We start from the raw sequence: 19869 nt of genomic DNA, 5'->3' as shown, positions 1-19869 counted from the left end.
AAAGAATGTCATCTATATACCTTAGCCAGAGGGGGATATGTTTAGTAAATTCATCATTGTCATCAATGAAGACAGTGTTGTGCTCCCACCAACCTAAAAATAGGTTGGCGTACGTGGGTGCACACGCTGTCCCCATGGCTGTCCCCCTTGTTTGCAGATAGAATTGGTCGTTGAAAACGAAGTAATTCTTTTTAAGTACAAATTCAAGTAATTTCATCACGAATTTATTATGATTATCATCCTCTTCTGTTTGTAGGTTGAGATAATATTGAACTGCTTCCAGCCCTAATTCATGTTGGATACTGGTGTAAAGGGCCTCCACATCTGCGGTGACAAGCCAAGATGTGGGTCCTAATTGGATATCTTGTAAATGCTGAAGTGTCTCCATAGTGTCTTTTATATATGAAGGAATTTCTGTTAAAAATTCTCTTAATCGCTGGTCAATATATTTACTTGCTTTTTCTGTCAAGTTTTCATTACCAGACACTATGGGGCGGCCCGGTGGATGTTTGGCATTTTTATGTACCTTGGGGATCAGGTAAAAGGTGGCTATTTTCGGATGGTTTACAGTCAGGAATTTCTTCTCTTTTTCACTGATGATGTTGTTCATTTTGGCTTGAGTGATGAGATCTTTATACTGTGTTAAAAACTGTTCCGTTGGGTTACTCCACAGTTTTTTATAACAAGTCTCATTAGTTAGTTGTGAATTGGCTTCTTTTAGATACATCTCTCTAGGCCAGAGAACGATGTTGCCACCTTTGTCCGCTTGGCGGACTATAATGTCATCCCACTTTTGAATTTCGGCTAGAGCACGTTTTTCACCCTTGGTTAAATTTGTTGGAGGAGATTTGACTTGTAAATTCGATATCTCTTTACAGACAATGTTATTGAAGATTTGTACACTTGGGCTCATGGAGGATTTAGGTATATATTTGGATTTATTGATTAGGCTATTTCGCCAATTTGTACTTCCATCTATTTCATTTTCTTTCAATAGATCTTCTAAATCCTGTAAAGCTGTTAAGTCTTCTATGGTCCATTGGTTCTCTAGATTTGGTTCTTTCTGATTTTTTATATCTGCATATTGTTTACGTAACAATAGTTTTCGCAAGAATAATTGTATATCCTTGATATTTTCGAACTTGTCGAGTGATGTACTTGGGCAAAAAGATAACCCTTTGGATAATAGAGATAGATGGTCTTCTGACAACATTTTGTTAGATAAATTTAACACTTTCATTGTTTCAATTTGATTTTGGAGAAAGGACTGGGGCTCCTTTTGTAAGGTTTGTTGCTGTGTCTGGTGTCTCTGACACTTCTGGTTCTTGTTGCTTTTTTGTTTGCTCCCCCTACCTCTTCTGGTGGATCTGGGTTTATATTGGTACCTTCCTCTAAAAAACCTTTCCTTTTTCTGTTTTCTGACTGAGTTGGGGCAGACTTGGTAGGTCGTTCTGGGGTTGCTTCCTCTATAGGGTTATCAGATTCTTCACCTTCTGTCTCTGTGTCACTTTGTATAATTGTTACTCTTTGACGATTTGTAGAGGTGTTGGAATTAAATTTTCTTTTCCATCTGTATACCCTGTTGTTTTGGAAGTCTTCACCTAGTACACAAAGTCTCCCCAAGGTACGGATTCACCATCTAAGACTTCTAACTTTTTGCTTGAAGCACCCACTGTTTTGAGTCTTTCCCCTGATAGCGGGTCTTAAAGGAAATCAGAAGTTAATAAGTAGTTGGCGGCTACTGTTTCATAGATTCAATGTACCGCATTAGGAGAGACTTATTCAATAAATGAACTGACATCATACCTGCTAAAAAAGGGTGTATATAATAATACTGCCATCACCACTTGGTATTCTATATCATAAAATCATCAACCGAGGAGTATCTAAGATTGTTTAGGAGTACAATTTTGTACTTAGGAAGCGCACGATTGTATTTCATATGCTATGTTTTTATTCATTTTTTTTATTTGCATTTTAATTATAGATATATGTATTCAATGTATTTCTATCTTTTTAGGATCCAAAGTAAACTTTTTATAATTATATATCTGGTCCACTCGTTTCATTTTAGTTTTGTTTCCATGAGTTGAACGTGCTTCCACTGAAAGCCTGGATGCAGAGACTTTTTTCTTTCTGAAGAACAATTAGCTTTATGTGATCTTTCTCTCTGTTGTATGTCCTGAGCTGTATGGGAATGGAATGCTTTTTACCAGGTGTTGGCCAATGTTGGCTAATTATTTGAAAAGAAAGATGCTTGCTACATTTTTCTTATCTGTTTTCTGAATTCTTTCAAGAGGACACTTTTTATTTTATCAACACTATGATGAGGGAATGGGTAATAAAGGGATTACCTATCTTTTAAAACAATAAATATTCTGGTGTAGACTGTCCCTTTAATGTCAGGATTAAGGGTAAAAGAGCATTACACAACAGTTTTAGACCCTATATTTGAAGAATGATCTCTCTGAGGGCAGGGATTCCATGTTAAAACCTTTGCAGCCTTGCTTTTCTTCACTACCCTGAGACCTTTGAAACCTAGGTTTTCATGATAGTCTGCTTGGTAAAGATGTGGTATGCAATTCTCTACCTACAAAAATGTGGCTTGTTGGTCTAGGGGTATGATTCTTGCTTTGGGTGCGAGAGGTCCCGGGTTCAAATCCTGGATGAGCCCATGTTTTAAATACTCTTCACCATGTATAGAATATGGTCTTTCTAAGATACATTAGCAACTCTAGATCTACTGAAAGGATATCAAAGTACGAGAACATATACGGCTAGATTTAGAGTTTTGTCGGTAACGACCCGCGTACCTAACGCTGGCTTTTTTCTGGCCGCACCTTTAAAATAACTCTGGTATTGAGAGTCCACAGAACGGCTGCGTTAGGCTCCAAAAAAGGAGCAATAGAGGGATTTCAAGGATGCACTGGTAGTTAATAGATGTTGCAAAAACTTTATTGAAGAAAACATTAAAAGTTCATCGCTGAACAAATTTCATTCCATAGACAAGTGAGAGGTGTGTGTTCCACCCCAGGGACTGCTTGCTGACGCGTTTCGGCTCCAAGGACCGTAATCGTAGCTGCAGTCACTTGCCTTAATGATCCTTAAATATCAATTAAAGCCAGCTAATAGGTTAAAAATAGTTACACCCTTCTTTTACCTGGGGCGGAACAAAAAACACACCTATTAAGGTCTAAACTCTTTATTGCATATATGGACACACAGTGAGTTTAATACTAACTTGGACCAAACAATAATTAAAGACCGTAAAACTCACTAGATATTTGCTCAAAATGACCCATATACTTACATTAACAGTATGAAACAACAAGTATATGTGTATATAAGTTCATAATGCATATAACCATATTTGCAACTTCCTAATACATTTGATAACATTGCAAAATAGATACATATATACAAAATAGCGATATTACAAATGTGATTGCCAATACACAAAAGGAAAAGAAAATGTAAAGAAAATGTAAGTCTATTTCATTCCCTTATTATAACCTAAGTTTCATGCCCCAAATTTGATCATTTCCCAATTAATGTGAAAACATATATAGAGGATTTAATCCAATCCAAGGGGATTCATGAAAAAAGATAGGAAAAAAGGGGTTATAAACCGTGTTTGGAATTTATGGGATTTTCAATCTTACTTATCTATTCACTTTCCCCCCCCCCCCTTTTTTCCTATCTTTTTTCCTATCTTTTTTCATGAATCCCCTTGGATTGGATTAAATCCTTTATATATGTTTTCACATTAATTGGGAAATGATCAAATTTGGGGCATGAAACTTAGGTTATAATAAGGGAATGAAATAGACTTACATTTTCTTTACATTTTCTTTTCCTTTTGTGTATTGGCAATCACATTTGTAATATCGCTATTTTGTATATATGTATCTATTTTGCAATGTTATCAAATGTATTAGGAAGTTGCAAATATGGTTATATGCATAATGAACTTATATACACATATACTTGTTGTTTCATACTGTTAATGTAAGTATATGGGTCATTTTGAGCAAATATCTAGTGAGTTTTACGGTCTTTAATTATTGTTTGGTCCAAGTTAGTATTAAACTCACTGTGTGTCCATATATGCAATAAAGAGTTTAGACCTTAATAGGTGTGTTTTTTGTTCCGCCCCAGGTAAAAGAAGGGTGTAACTATTTTTAACCTATTAGCTGGCTTTAATTGATATTTAAGGATCATTAAGGCAAGTGACTGCAGCTACGATTACGGCCCTTGGAGCCAAAACGCGTCAGCAAGCAGTCCCTGGGGTGGAACACACACCTCTCACTTGTCTATGGAATGAAATTTGTTCAGCGATGAACTTTTAATGTTTTCTTCAATAAAGTTTTTGCAACATCTATTAACTACCAGTGCAGAGTTACAGGTGACTATTCCTGTAAGCATAGTCCACTCACCTCCCGCGAGAATTGAAGCATTGGGGAGAGACAGTGACGTCAGACGCCGGAAAACCTCGAGGCTGGAAACTGAGCATAACCTAGCGGAGCAGTTGGTTTGTTTCCTGCAGTCCGCATATAGGACCACACAAGCGGAATAAGGTACCGTGGTGTTGGGAAACTCTGAAGCCTGAGAGAGGTAAGGCTTATCTTTATAGCACGTTTACACTGTCGTTTGCGCCCCGAAGTAGAGGTGAGTGGTGAAGAAGCGGACTCGATCAGCTGATTCACAATATTCACATTAGAATCATAGTGATTTTATGCTCACAGACATTTTTGGGAGTAAATTGGTGCCGATATCGTTTGCATAATTCCAAAAAAGGAGCGTAGAGCATATTTAACGCAACTTCAACTCTCGATACCAGAGTTGCTTACGGACGCGGCCAGCCTCAAAAACGTGCTCGTGCACGATTCCCCCATAGGAAACAATGGGGCTGTTTGAGCTGAAAAAAAACCTAACACCTGCAAAAAAGCCGCGTTCAGCTCCTAACGCAGCCCCATTGTTTGCTATGGGGAAACACTTCCTACGTCTGCACCTAACACTCTAACATGTACCCCGAGTCTAAACACCCCTAACCTTACACTTATTAACCCCTATTCTGCCGCCCCCGCTATCGCTGACCCCTGTATATTATTTTTAACCCCTAATCTGCCGCTCCGTAAACCGCTGCTACTTACATTATCCCTATGTACCCCTAATTTGCTGCCCCTAACACCGCCGACCCCTATATTATATTTATTAACCCCTAATCTGCCCCCCACAACGTCGCCTCCACCTGCCTACACTTATTAACCCCTAATCTGCCGAGCGGACCGCACCGCTATTATTATAAAGTTATTAACCCCTAATCCGCCTCACTAACCCTATAATAAATAGTATTAACCCCTAATCTGTCCTCCCTAACATCGCCAACACCTAACTTCAATTATTAACCCCTAATCTGCCGACTGGAGCTCACCGCTATTTTAATAAATGTATTAACCCCTAAAGCTAAGTCTAACCCTAACACTAACACCCCCCTAAATTAAATATAATTTTAATCTAACGAAATTAATTAACTCTTCTTAAATAAATTATTCCTATTTAAAGCTAAATACTTACCTGTAAAATAAATCCTAATATAGCTACATTATAAATTATATTTATATTATAGCTATTTTAGGATTAATATTTATTTTACAGGTAACTTTGTATTTATTTTAACCAGGTACAATAGCTATTAAATAGTTAAGAACTATTTAATAGCTAAAATAGTTAAAATAATTACAAATTACCTGTAAAATAAATAATAACCTAAGTTACAATTAAACCTAACACTACACTATCAATAAATAAATTAAATAAAATACCTATAATTATCTACAATTAAACCTAACACTACACTATCAATAAATAAATTAAATACAATTCCTACAAATAAATACAATGAAATAAACTAACTAAGTTACAAAAAATAAAAAAATATTTACAAACATTAGAAATATATTACAACAATTTTAAACTAATTACACCTACTCTAATTCCCCTAATAAAATAACAAAGCCCCCCAAAATAAAAAAATGCCCTACCCTATTCTAAATTACTAAAGTTCAAAGCTCTTTTACCTTACCAGCCCTGAACAGGGCCCTTTGCGGGGCATGCCCCAAGAAGTTCAGCTCTTTTGCCTGTAAAATAAAACATACAATACCCCCCCAACATTACAACCCACCACCCACATACCCCTAATCTAACCCAAACCCCCCTTAAATAAACCTAACACTAAGCCCCTGAAGATCTCCCTACCTTGAGTCGTCTTCACCCAGCCGAGCCAAATTCTTCATCCAAGCGGAGCAAGAAGAGGTCCTCCATCCGGTAGAAGTCTTCATCCAAGCGGGGCAGAAGAGGTCTTCCATCCGATTGAAGTCTTCATCCAAGCGGAATCTTCTATCGTCATCCATCCGGAGCGGAGCGGCAGCATCCTGAAGACCTCCGACGCGGAACATCCATCCTGGCCGACGACTGAACGACGAATGACGGTTCCTTTAAATGACGTCATCCAAGATGGCGTCCCTCGAATTCCGATTGGCTTATAGGATTCTATCAGCCAATCGGAATTAAGGTAGGAATATTCTGATTGGCTGATCGGAACAGCCAATAGAATGCGAGCTCAATCTGATTGGCTGATTGGATCAGCCAATCGGATTGAACTTGATTCTGATTGGCTGATTCCATCAGACAATCAGAATATTCCTACCTTAATTCCGATTGGCTGATAGAATCCTATCAGCCAATCGGAATTCGAGGGACACCATCTTGGATGACGTCATTTAAAGGAACCGTCATTCGTCGTTCAGTCGTCGGCCAGGATGGATGTTCCGCGTTGGAGGTCTTCAGGATGCTGCCGCTCCGCACCGGATGGATGACGATAGAAGATTCCGCTTGGATTAAGACTTCAATCGGATGGAAGACCTCTTCTGCCCCGCTTGGATGAAGACTTCTACCGGATGTAGGACCTCTTCTTGCTCCGCTTGGATGAAGAATTTGGCTCGGCTGGGTGAAGACGACTCAAGGTAGGGAGATCTTCAGGGGCTTAGTGTTAGGTTTATTTAAGGGGGGTTTGGGTTAGATTAGGGGTATGTGGGTGGTGGGTTGTAATGTTGGGGGGGGGGTATTGTATGTTTTATTTTACAGGCAAAAGAGCTGAACTTCTTGGGGCATGTCCCGCAAAGGGCCCTGTTCAGGGCTGGTAAGGTAAAAGAGCTTTGAACTTTAGTAATTTAGAATAGGGTAGGGCATTTTTTTTATTTTGGGGGGCTTTGTTATTTTATTAGGGGGCTTAGAGTAGGTGTAATTAGTTTAAAATTGTTGTAATATATTTCTAATGTTTGTAAATATTTTTTTATTTTTTGTAACTTAGTTCTTTTTTATTTTTTGTACGTTAGTTAGTTTATTTCATTGTATTTATTTGTAGGAATTGTATTTAATTTATTTATTGATAGTGTAGTGTTAGGTTTAATTGTAACTTGGGTTAGGATTTATTTTACAGGTAAATTTGTAATTATTTTAACTATTTTAGCTATTAAATAGTTCTTAACTATTTAATAGCTATTGTACCTGGTTAAAATAAATACAAAGTTACCTGTAAAATAAATATTAATCCTAAAATAGCTATAATATAAATATAATTTATATTGTAGCTATATTAGGATTTATTTTACAGGTAAGTATTTAGCTTTAAATAGGAATAATTTATTTAAGAAGAGTTAATTAATTTCGTTAGATTAAAATTATATTTAACTTAGGGGGGTGTTAGTGTTAGGGTTAGACTTAGCTTTAGGGGTTAATACATTTATTAGAATAGCGGTGAGCTCCAGTCGGCAGATTAGGGGTTAATAATTGAAGTTAGGTGTCGGTGATGTTAGGGAGGGCAGATTAGGGGTTAATACTATTTATTATAGGGTTAGTTAGGCGGATTAGGGGTTAATAACTTTATTATAGTAGCGGTGCGGTCCGCTCAGCAGATTAGGGGTTAATAAGTGTAGGCAGGTGGAGGCGACGTTGAGGGGGGCAGATTAGGGGTTAATAAATATATTATAGGGGTCGGCGGTGTTAGGGGCAGCAGATTAGGGGTACATAGCTATAATGTAGGTGGCTGCTCTTTGCGGTCGGCAGATTAGGGGTTAATTATTGTAGGTAGCTGGCTGCGACGTTGTGGGGGGCAGGTTAGGGGTTAATAAATATAATATAGGGGTCGGCGGTGTTAGGGGCAGCAGATTAGGGGTACATAAGTATAACGTAGGTGGCGGTCGGCAGATTAGGGGTTAAACAAATTTAATCAAGTGTCGGCGATGTGGGGGGGCCTCGGTTTAGGGGTACATAGGTAGTTTATGGGTGTTAGTGTACTTTAGAGCACAGTAGTTAAGAGCTTTATAAACCGGCGTTAGCCCAGAAAGCTCTTAACTACTGACTTTTTTCTGCGGCTGGAGTTTTGTCGTTAGAATTCTTCACTTCAGCCACGACTCTAAATACCGGAGTTATAAAAATCCCATTGAAAAGATAGGATACGCAATTGACGTAAGGGGATCTGCGGTATGGAAAAGTCGCGGCTGAAAAGTGAGCGTTAGACCCTTTTTTTAATGACTCCAAATACCGGCGGTAGCCTAAAACCAGCGTTAGGAGCCTCTAACGCTGGTTTTCACGGCTACTGCCAAACTCCAAATCTAGGCCATAGTACTCAGAGGAAAGAAGACAAAAAGCTTAGTAAAATTCTCTGGCCAATTAGAATATCATGTTTTCTGGAAAAGATACACTAACAGACACTTTTAAGATTTATTCTAAGCAACTTGTAACTACTGGACAGGCAATTTAACCAACAAAATTAAAGCAGCAACACAGAATTCATCCCAAAACATAGGGTTGCTCCACAGAACCAATTCCTACATTTTGCTCATTAATAATAGAATTTATGAACCCATGGATTGAATTTGATGGGACAAATTCCTCATGCTGCCCATTCTGGTGTATATTTTAGTGATAACTGTGTTTCTTTAGGTGAGGAAATTGCTTTAGGCAATTCTTTTTTTCGGTACACATCATAGAATAAACATCAAACTCTTAGTGCTCTGATTTGTTTAAAGATGCAGTCTAGTCCAAAACAAACTTTCATTATTCAGATAGGGCATGTCATTTTAAACAATCTTCCAATCTTTCCAAGTAAATTTTCCAATTTACTTTGATCACCAATTTTGCTTTGTTCTTTTGGTATTCTTAGTTGAAAGCTAAATCTAGGAGGTTCATATGCTAATTTCTAAGCCCTTGAAGGCCACCTCTTAGTTCAGGGCAATTTGACAGTTTTTCACTACTAGAGGGTGTTAGTTCATGTGTTTCATATAGATAACACTGTGCTCACGCACGTGGAGTTACTATGAGCTAGCACTGATTGGCTAAAATGCAAGTCTGTCAAAAGAACTGAAATAAGGGGGCAGTTTACAGAGGCTTAGATACAAGGTAATCCCAGAGGTAAAATGTGTAATTATATTACTGTGTTGGTTATGCAAAACTAGGGAATGGGTAATAAAGGGATTATCTATCTTTTAAAACAATAAATATTCTGGTGTAGACTGCCCCTTTAATGTCAGGATTAAGGGTAAAAGAGCATTACACAACAGTTTTAGACCCTATATTTGAAGAATGATCTCTCTGCGGGCAGGGATTCCATGTTAAAACCTTTGCAGCCTTGCTTTTCTTCACTACCCTGAGACCTTTGAGACTCCATTTTTGATATTTTCACTTTGGAGTTGCACGCCTCCAAATAGGGTGTCTTTGGTGTCTTACTCTGTGCTTTCTAAGAGGCTAATCTTTTTATCATTAGATTATATACCATCAAACACATAGTTATCACTTTTTATTTATTCTATTTTAGATAAATAGCATCTCTTCGAAGAGCGTGTCTGTTCACATATACATCACGTTAAGTTTAGAGAGATTATAGGGCTCTCCCAAAACACAACTATTTGGTATTTATTTCCTGAATTATTATATGAGTTAGCGCATCCAATCCATTATATAGCATAGAATATTGATATTCTCGTTCTCTTACTGATTTGCGTGTCATTAAAATATACTTTCGGGTTTGACACAAAATGCTTAATGTGCATGTACTTCACCACGGACATTATATTTATGTATCCGTTTTTGCTAGATACATGTAACTAGGTCCGCTATAAAGAGGTGTAATTTACACAGCATCTAGGGTTCACATGCTCACTAATGTCAGCTCATTGGCTGCCTTAACACACCCCCTGCAGATACACTCACATCAGCCTATTGGCTGTTTCCACACAGCACTTGTAAACATACACACCCACTTTTTACTATTTACTATATTTACTAATGTCAGCTCATTGGCTGCCTTAACACACCCCCGGTAGATACAATCACATCAGCCTATTGGCTGTGTTCACACAGCACTTGTAAACATACACGCCCAACTTTTTACTATTTATATATTTTTTTTGAATACTGGTCTAACGCACAGTAGGTCGTTCCTCATACTAACAATATGTTTAAATCTAGCCCAGTTTTTGACTTTGGATAGAAGCTAACATTCCCAATATATATTTTGAATTTTAAACATTGTGTGAATAGGAGAATAGATCGAATAACCCTTTGATTACTGTGGGTCAATACCAATTTTTTTACTTTTACATGCAAACATGCAGTGTTCTATTGGATTGTCTAATTATTGTTTAGTATAGGATACTATTGCTAAAATACTTTACATGTGTATAATGTGGTTTTTATTCTATGCGAAAAACTGTTGCAATTAGAAGATCTGATGTCATCAGACAGGTGTTAGATATCGAATTGTTTGGAGACATTACCAATGGCACTACGAGTGTGTGAAGGACCTGGCTTATTATATATCTGGCCAACTAGTAAGGCCTTGTGTATTAGCAGCCAACTTATATGGCTAAGTATGGTGCTATGTGTATATCCTTGATTACTGGAACTGAGAGAAGAAAGAATACACTTTGGAAGCACTCCCAGGTCACCAATAAATAATATTGATGTAATAAGATCAATAATGAAATCCAAGGATTAGGGAGACACAAACTTAACTAAGGTTAAAATATAACTTTTATTGGGGTCAACAATTAAAATAGGATAAATCAAAACTTTAAAAACACACTTAAGCACCGACTGTAGTCAGCTTGGCTTATCGTGACAATATCAAGTTAAACAGAGATACCACCAACAGATACTCTTGTGTGCGATTGTCTTACAATGGATTTACCTACTTACAGTCAGTGGATAAAAAAATATTCACACTGATAATTAATTTTAGGTCTGTGCAGGTGTAAGACACAGAGTATCTCTGATTGGAAGTCGCTAGTATTGAGAAATTAGAAGGTAATTCAGAGCTGTATATAGGGTGAATAATGCTCAACAAACTTTTGGTAAGTGTGGTACCCAGGTGCAATTGAGGAATCTCTTCATGTATGTGTTTGCACTGATAATAACAGATGTAAATCACTGCTACAATATGGTGAATTCTCTAATCCAGAGAATCTGGGCGTGTATATTAAGATTGATAATAATAGTTACTACTGTAGGTCACTACTGAATTACACTGCTGCTGATGCAATATTAAAAGTTAACAATTTGTACATCTAGTTTGGATGACTTGGTTTGGGTTGTTATGATAGAGTAATTACTGATATTTGCACATCTATCTCTAAGCAAGGACATATACCTTTGGTTAGAAGTAACTAAATGTAACTCTCTTGATTATAAACGATCTTTGAGGTTATATCAATGAAATAAAGCCACCACAATTGTTATCTGCAGCAACAGTATTGTGAATTGTCAATGTATATGTGTAATATCGTGACCACAGATGAACTGTGTACTGTGTACTTTGGTTATACACTGGATGGTCTCCACAGAGTATATAAGTATTCAATGAATTAGTTTTTGACAAGCTTTTTAGCAAACTTAACGAGTAAAGATTCCTAATATACTTTAGTTATACACTGGACGATCTTCACCAAGTGTATAGGTATTCACTATGTTAGCTATTGTTAAGATTCAAGATTAACCCAATTGCAAGCTTATCAAGTAAAGGTACATTATATGTTTAATCTCAAATTTGCAGCAGCGCCGTGCACACTGCCTTAAGTATGCTAACGATTGGAAGTACCCAATCGATACATGAGGTACTTTTCAGCAGAAATCGGGTGTCAGTGTATCAATTTATTGTATCAAAGCAAACAACAGTTAATTAATAAACATATGCTCACACTAGTGTAGTGTTAAATACACATAAGTTAGACTCAATATCGTAACTATTACAAATATGACTAAATCCTTGGGTTTGGATAAAGAGTTATTAGGTAAATTCAAGTCACTTTCTATAGTAAACTGGGTAAAAATGAGTCCGTATGTGTCATAGACCCACAAATTACACCATTAGTTGAATATGACTGTATACAGCTTGCTTGATTGTAAATAGCTTTTGTGGCTATTCTGATGAAGTAATACCACCTTATTTGGTATAATTGAGGAGTTTTCATTTGCAACCAAAATACGACTACGTTCCAATCTGACATCTATGCCCAATCCTCTGATAGTCAAGAAACAGTTAATTTTATTCAATGTAAATTTGCTAATACCCACCCATCTGTGACATAAGATCATACCCGACATTGATAGGTCAGAAGGCAATGACACGCCTATTGGGGGTGTGATAGCTATTAGCCTTAAATAGCCAACTATAGTGCAGCGTGTTCACCTTTGAGAAAGCCACGTAATGTGGCGAAACATGTCAGGGACGTTAGGGCAATGGTGAGGAGTCCTAGGAGCTCCTGTGTTTTTAGCAAGCCTTAAGCTTCCCGATTCAATTACTGTAGTCTTCCACTGTACCAAACCAGACTCTACTGATGTCTATTAATGTTTAAGTAACAATTTATGTCTGGCAAGTGAATAGCTACTGGCAATATCTTTCTCATTTTTTTACCTTACTAACCTAGTGACTGAGAATGCTTGAGAGCTCATCTCTCTTATAGGCAGTTATAGATCATAGTAGTTAGTATACCTAACTCTACACAAAGCGGTTTGTTCAAACTGAGGCGCATAAGAGTGTCAAATATACAGAAAGCAGCGGATGTTGGCACACGTTAATGCACTAACTGTCTTGTTAATTATCGCTATATAAGAGTGCATTTGAGATAGTTTATCACTGCCAAACATTCAGCTTACCGGCACGCATGTGTGTGCTAATACAGACACCTTTAACCTCTTGTGCAATTGAGCAAGCAAATAAGTATAACACCCATAATCCGCTTGGCAATTGAGCAAGTGAACCGACCGCATATTTCTTTTTAAGTTACAAGTATAACCAATATATATAAATATATTAATTGAAATTGTTATACAAGGGTACAATATTATTTATTATTTATTATAATGAAGTATTTAGCCCTTCACTGAACTTAATGAGATAGTTGTGTTTGCAACATTTCACATATCCGAAGTGCTTTATCTACTCAGAACACTGAACTGGAATAAACACATCATCAGTAATCGCCAGCTGTCCTGCTTGGACACACCAACAATGGAGCTCAATTGAGAAGCTCGGTTATACTAATGGGTTATATTCAGCGGCTAATATATATATACAGTCGTTTGCCCGGTACTGCAGTTAACCGTTTAATCAGCACTATTCAGTAGAATCTCCGCTTTATTATACTTACCACCCGATATACTCCGACAATCTTTTAGGTAACATCTAGCATATCTTAATACTTGGTGTGGATTATACAGTATACCTATGATAGTAGGGACATTTGGTGCCTTTATGGATGTTTAATGTTATAGGAACACTGACCATTTGCAATATTGCCGCTTTGGATACCAAATAAGGTGGTATTACTTCATCAGAATAGCCACAAAAGCTATTTACAATCAAGCAAGCTGTATACAGTCATATTCAACTAATGGTGTAATTTGTGGGTCTATGACACATACGGACTCATTTTTACCCAGTTTACTATAGAAAGTGACTTGAATTTACCTAATAACTCTTTATCCAAACCCAAGGATTTAGTCATATTTGTAATAGTTACGATATTGAGTCTAACTTATGTGTATTTAACACTACACTAGTGTGAGCATATGTTTATTAATTAACTGTTGTTTGCTTTGATACAATAAATTGATACACTGACACCTGATTTCTGCTGAAAAGTACCTCATGTATCGATTGGGTACTTCCAATCGTTAGCATACTTAAGGCAGTGTGCTGCAAATTTGAGATTAAACATATAATGTACCTTTACTTGATAAGCTTGCAATTGGGTTAATCTTGAATCTTAACAATAGCTAACATAGTGAATACCTATACACTTGGTGAAGATCGTCCAGTGTATAACTAAAGTATATTAGGAATCTACTGAAACGATATCAAAGTACGAAAACATATAGTGCTCAGAGGAAAGAAGACAAAACTGATGTGGCTGTAAAAGCTTAGTAAAATTCTCTGGCCAATTAGAATATCATGTTTTCTGGAAAAGATACACTAACAGACACTTTTAAGATTTATTCTAAGCAACTTGTACCTACTGGACAGGCAATTTAACCAACAAAATCTAAGCAGCAACACAGAATTCATCCCAAAACATAGGGTTGCTCCACAGAACCATTTCCTACATTTTGCTCATTAATAATAGAATTTATGAACCCAGGGATTGAATTTGATGGGACAAATTCCGCATGCTGCCCATTCTGGTGTATATTTTAGTGATAACTGTGTTTCTTTTGGTGAGGAAATTGCTTTTGGCAATTCTTTTTTTCCGTACACATCATAGAATAAACATCAAACTCTTAGTGCTCTGATTTGTTTAAAGATGCAGTCTAGTCCAAACCAAACTTTCATTATTCAGATAGGGCATGTCATTTTAATCAATCTTCCAATCTTCCAAGTAAATTTTCCAATTTACTTCGATCACCAATTTTGCTTTGTTCTTTTGGTATTCTTAGTTGAAAGCTAAATCTAGGAGGTTCATATGCTAATTTCTAAGCCCTTGAAGGCCACCTCTTAGCTCAAGGCAATTTGACAGTTTTTCACCACTAGAGGGTGTTAGTTCATGTGTTTCATATAGATAACACTGTGCTCACGCACGTGGAGTTACTATGAGCTAGCACTGATTGGCTAAAATGCAAGTCTGTCAAAAGAACTGAAATAAGGGGGCAGTTTACAAAGGCTTAGATACAAGGTAATCCCAGAGGTAAAAAGTGTAATTATATTACTGTGTTGGTTATGCAAAACTAGGGAATGGGTAATAAAGGGATTATCTATCTTTTAAAACAATAAATATGTTGGTGTAGACTGCCCCTTTAATGTCAGGATTAAGGGTAAAAGAGCATTACACAATAGTTTCAGACCCTATATTTGAAGAATGATCTCTCTGCGGGCAGGGATTCCATGTTAAAACCTTTGCAGCCTTGCTTTTCTTCACTACCCTGAGACTTTTGAGACCTAGGTTTTCATGATAGTCTGCTTGGTAAAGATGTGGTATGCAATTCTCTAAGTGTTCAAGGCAGTTGATATTTTTTAAGAACTGTGCTCCCTGTTGACCCCAAATCATGCCAGTATGCAATCTGGCAACACTTGTACTGTCTTCACAGGACGGTTTGCATCAGATCATCAGATAAGCAGTGTTCAACTTGAGATATATCAATTGCAAACGCATTGGAATTCCAAAAACACAGTTTTGTGGTATCAACAAAAGACTGTGATGTAGATCTTTTCCCAGAACCTGTGATCTTCCTTTGCTCTAGATGCGTTGGTGATCTCTTGGAGGATCGCACAGGAGTTGAGCTTTCTTCAGATTACTGTTCTGCCTCAAGTTCTAAATGAAGATAAGCATAAAATGTTTCTTCTGACTCCAGTCTGGCCAAGATGGAGATGGTTTCAAGATGCAGTTCTTCTTGAAGGGTAGGCTGACTTTTGTCTCCCCCATTTCAATTACCTTTTGCCCCAGGTTAGTTTTGATTCCATGAGTTGAACGTGCTTGCACTGACAGCCTGGATGCAGAGACGTTTTTCTTTCTGAAGAACAATTAGCTTTATATGATCTTTCTCTCTGTTGTATGTCCTGAGCTGTATGGGAATGGAATGCTTTTTACCAGGTGTTGGCCAATGTTGGCTAATTATTTGAAAAGAAAGCTGCTTGCTACATTTTCTTATCTATTTTCTGAATTCTTTCAAGAGGACACTCTTTTTATTTTATCAACACTATGATGAGTTGACACAAAGGTGTGATATTACTAAAGAAAAGGCATTACACAAGGCACTGCTGAGATTCAAACTCAGGATCTCCTGTTTACTAGACAGGCGCTTTAACCTTCTAAGCCACAGCACCTAATGCATCCCTGAGGTTGCCATGTCAAAAAATCATTGCATTTAAAAATGGGAAAATTTCATTTCAAAAAGGATATAAAATGTAAAACTTTGAAACATATCACTAATAGAACATGATATGAGTGCAAAGGTAAAATATCAGGTGCATTATTCCATATCCCTATAGCTGAGCAACAGCTACTACAAACTATCTGCTGACAATGCCCAGCATAGAGTACAACAGCGTCTGTTTCCACAAATTTAATTTGTTGGTCTGCATATAATTACAGAAAGCTGCTTTATATCTTTGGACTACAAGACTGCAAACCTAGTCCTTTTTAAGTAGTTAACTTCATGTGAAGGATATTAAACACAGGAAAGACTCATTTTTTATTTTCCCTTTTGATTATACTTTCCCAGACATATAAAACCAATTGTTTACCTACAATAATGTGGTTCGTTGGTCTAGGAGTATGATTCTCGCTTTGGGTGCGAGAGATCACGGGTTCAAATCCCGGACGAGCCCATGTTTTAAATACTCTTCGCCATGCATAGAATATGTTCTTTCTAAGATACATTAGCAACGCTAGATCTACTGAAAGGATATCAAAGTACGAAAACATATAGTACTCAGAGGAAAGAAGACAAAACTGATGTGGCTATTAAAGCTTAGTAAAATTCTCTGGCCAATTAGAATATCATGTATTCTGGAAAAGATACACTAACAGACACTTTTAAGATTTATTCTAAGCAACTTGTACCTACTGGACAGGCAATTTAACCAACAAAATCAAAGCAGCAACACAGAATTAATCCCAAAACATAGGGTTGCTCCACAGAACCAATTCCTAAATTTTGCTCATTAATAATAGAATTTATGAACCCAGGGATTGAATTTGATGGGACAAATTCCTCATGCTGCCCATTCTGGTGTATATTTTAGTGATAACTGTGTTTCTTTAGGTGAGGAAATTGCTTTAGGCAATTCTTTTTTTCGGTACACATCATAGAATAAACATCAAACTCTTAGTGCTCTGATTTGTTTAAAGAATTACTTTCTGTTATAATTTTTAAGCTAAACAACTAACATATTAAAGTTAATAAACAATAATTAAAACCTACTTACCTATATTTTCTCCAAAACGAAGTTTCATAACGTTCTAAAAGTTATATCTTTTGTTCGCCGATGATGTCACGTTATCCTGCCCACTATTTTCAGCACTGCATGTTCAAAATACTTAAACCAATAACTTTGTGTTGAAAGCGCTATTTTGAAACCTAGGTATTGTAAGCGGATTGGTACAGAGCAAAGGATACCCACGGAGTGGGTTTGGAAAACAATTAAATTTGCAGACAAGATTTCTGATATACGGTAGAGATATGTTAATGAAATGCTATTGATAAAAAGCGTATTTGGGGTAGTTAGTTAGTAACAGGCATAGAAAATATTTACTTACAGTGGCCCTTTAAAGATGCAGTCTAGTCCAAAATAAACTTTCATTATTCAGATAGGGAATGTCATTTTAAACAATCTTCCAATCTTCCAAGTAAATTTTCCAATTTACTTCGATCACCAATTTTGCTTTGTTCTTTTGGTATTCTTAGTTGAAAGCTAAATCTAGGAGGTTCATATGCTAATTTCTAAGCCCTTGAAGGCCACCTCTTAGCTCAGGGCAATTTGACAGTTTTTCACCACTAGAGGGTGTTAGTTCATGTGTTTCATATAGATAACACTGTGCTCACGCACGTGGAGTTACTATGAGCCAGCACTGATTGGCTAAAATGCAAGTCTGTCAAAAGAACTGAAATAAGGGGGCAGTTTACAGAGGCTTAGATACAAGGTAATCCCAGAGGTAAAATGTGTAATTATATTACTGTGTTGGTTATGCAAAACTAGGGAATGGGTAATAAAGGGATTACCTATCTTTTAAAACAATAAATATTCTGGTGTAGACTGTCCCTTTAATGTCAGGATTAAGGGTAAAAGAGCATTACACAACAGTTTTAGACCCTATATTTGAAGAATGATCTCTCTGCGGGCAGGGATTCCATGTTAAAACCTTTGCAGCCTTGCTTTTCTTCACTACCCTGAGACCTTTGAAACCTAGGTTTTCATGATAGTCTGCTTGGTAAAGATGTGGTATGCAATTATCTAAGTGTTCAAGGCAGTTGATATTTTTTATATCATTCTGATAGCTATTTTTTCTGCGATGAACTGTGCTTCCTGTTGACCCCAAATCATGCCAGTATGCAATCTGGTAACACTTGTACTGTCTTCACAGGACGGTTTGCATCAGATCATCAGATTAGCAGTGTTCAACTTGAGATATATCAATTGCAAACGCATTGGAATTCCAAAAACACAGTTTTGTGGTATCAACAAAAGATTGTGATGTAGATCTTTTAACAGAACCTGTGATCTTCCTTTGCTCTAGATGCCTTGGTGATCTCTTGGAGGATTGCACAAGATAAGCATAAAATGTTTCTTCTGGGACAGGGGTTCCGGTGGAGGAGGAGCAAGTATCTGTGGCTGTGCTCTCTACTCCAGTCCCAAAGGCTGCTGGCGGTAACTTTTTCGCGCCTTACCCCAACAGGGGCTGCTACAGGGATACACATTTCCAACGGTCTGGGATTCTAACAGTGCCCTTCTATCACACTGTTCCATTCATGAACCCTGGTAGACCTGGCTGCGGCATCGGAAGCAGCCCGTAAGCTTTCTAAAGGAAAGCCACACTTTTCCCCACTGTAAAAAATTCCCGTCACATTTCCCTCTCAACCCTCTCTTAAAGCCCTGACGAAACTTGAGGCATAAGGAGCAAAGACTTTACATACGTCCCATCGTCAGCCTGAGCTTTCCTCCTGCTTCCCTCCTCCCCTCCTGGGACTTGCTGCTTCCTGGCTGCAGGGCTCCCCTCTGTTGGCCGTACCTGTACTTACCTTTTCGTCTCTCTGGGGGACCGCACTGGACGGCGGTGAGTTGCCGCTTGGCTGACCTGTTGGTGGCTCTCCCTTGTTCCTGCTGAGGATCCGGATTCGTCTCTCTGCGATAGACTCCCCCCTCTCCCACCGGTGCTGCGAGAGAGGGGGTGAGTGCCTGGCTGGCATCTTGCGGCGGGATCTTCTGCAGCTTGGTCTGCATTCCTGCTTCGTCCTTGGCCCTGGAACTGGTGCCTCTCACTCCTCTCCCACCGGTGCTGCGAGAGAGGAGGAGGGGTCGTGGATAGTGCGCAGAGTCTGTATAGTGGCGTGAAGGTTAGCTGGAAGACGGCTGCATCACACAAAGCACTGCACTTAGGGGTGAGCTGAAGGCGGTCGGTGAGGGGTGAGCCCTGCAGGTATTGTGCCTAAGGTTACCTGCCCATTGGAGGAGGGGGGTCAATTCTGGTTCTTAATCCGTAGTAGTGAATTTTTGGGGGATAGCCATAATTCAACACTCACGGCTTAGCTGCTAACAAAATACCCCTATTTCAGTATAATTCTTGTGGCAAAGAAAAAGGGCCCTGACACACATAA

The sequence above is a fragment of the Bombina bombina genome, chromosome 4 (genome assembly GCF_027579735.1).
Source record: "Bombina bombina isolate aBomBom1 chromosome 4, aBomBom1.pri, whole genome shotgun sequence".
NCBI classification, from domain to species: domain Eukaryota; kingdom Metazoa; phylum Chordata; class Amphibia; order Anura; family Bombinatoridae; genus Bombina; species Bombina bombina.
This window is presented reverse-complemented; position numbering follows the sequence as displayed.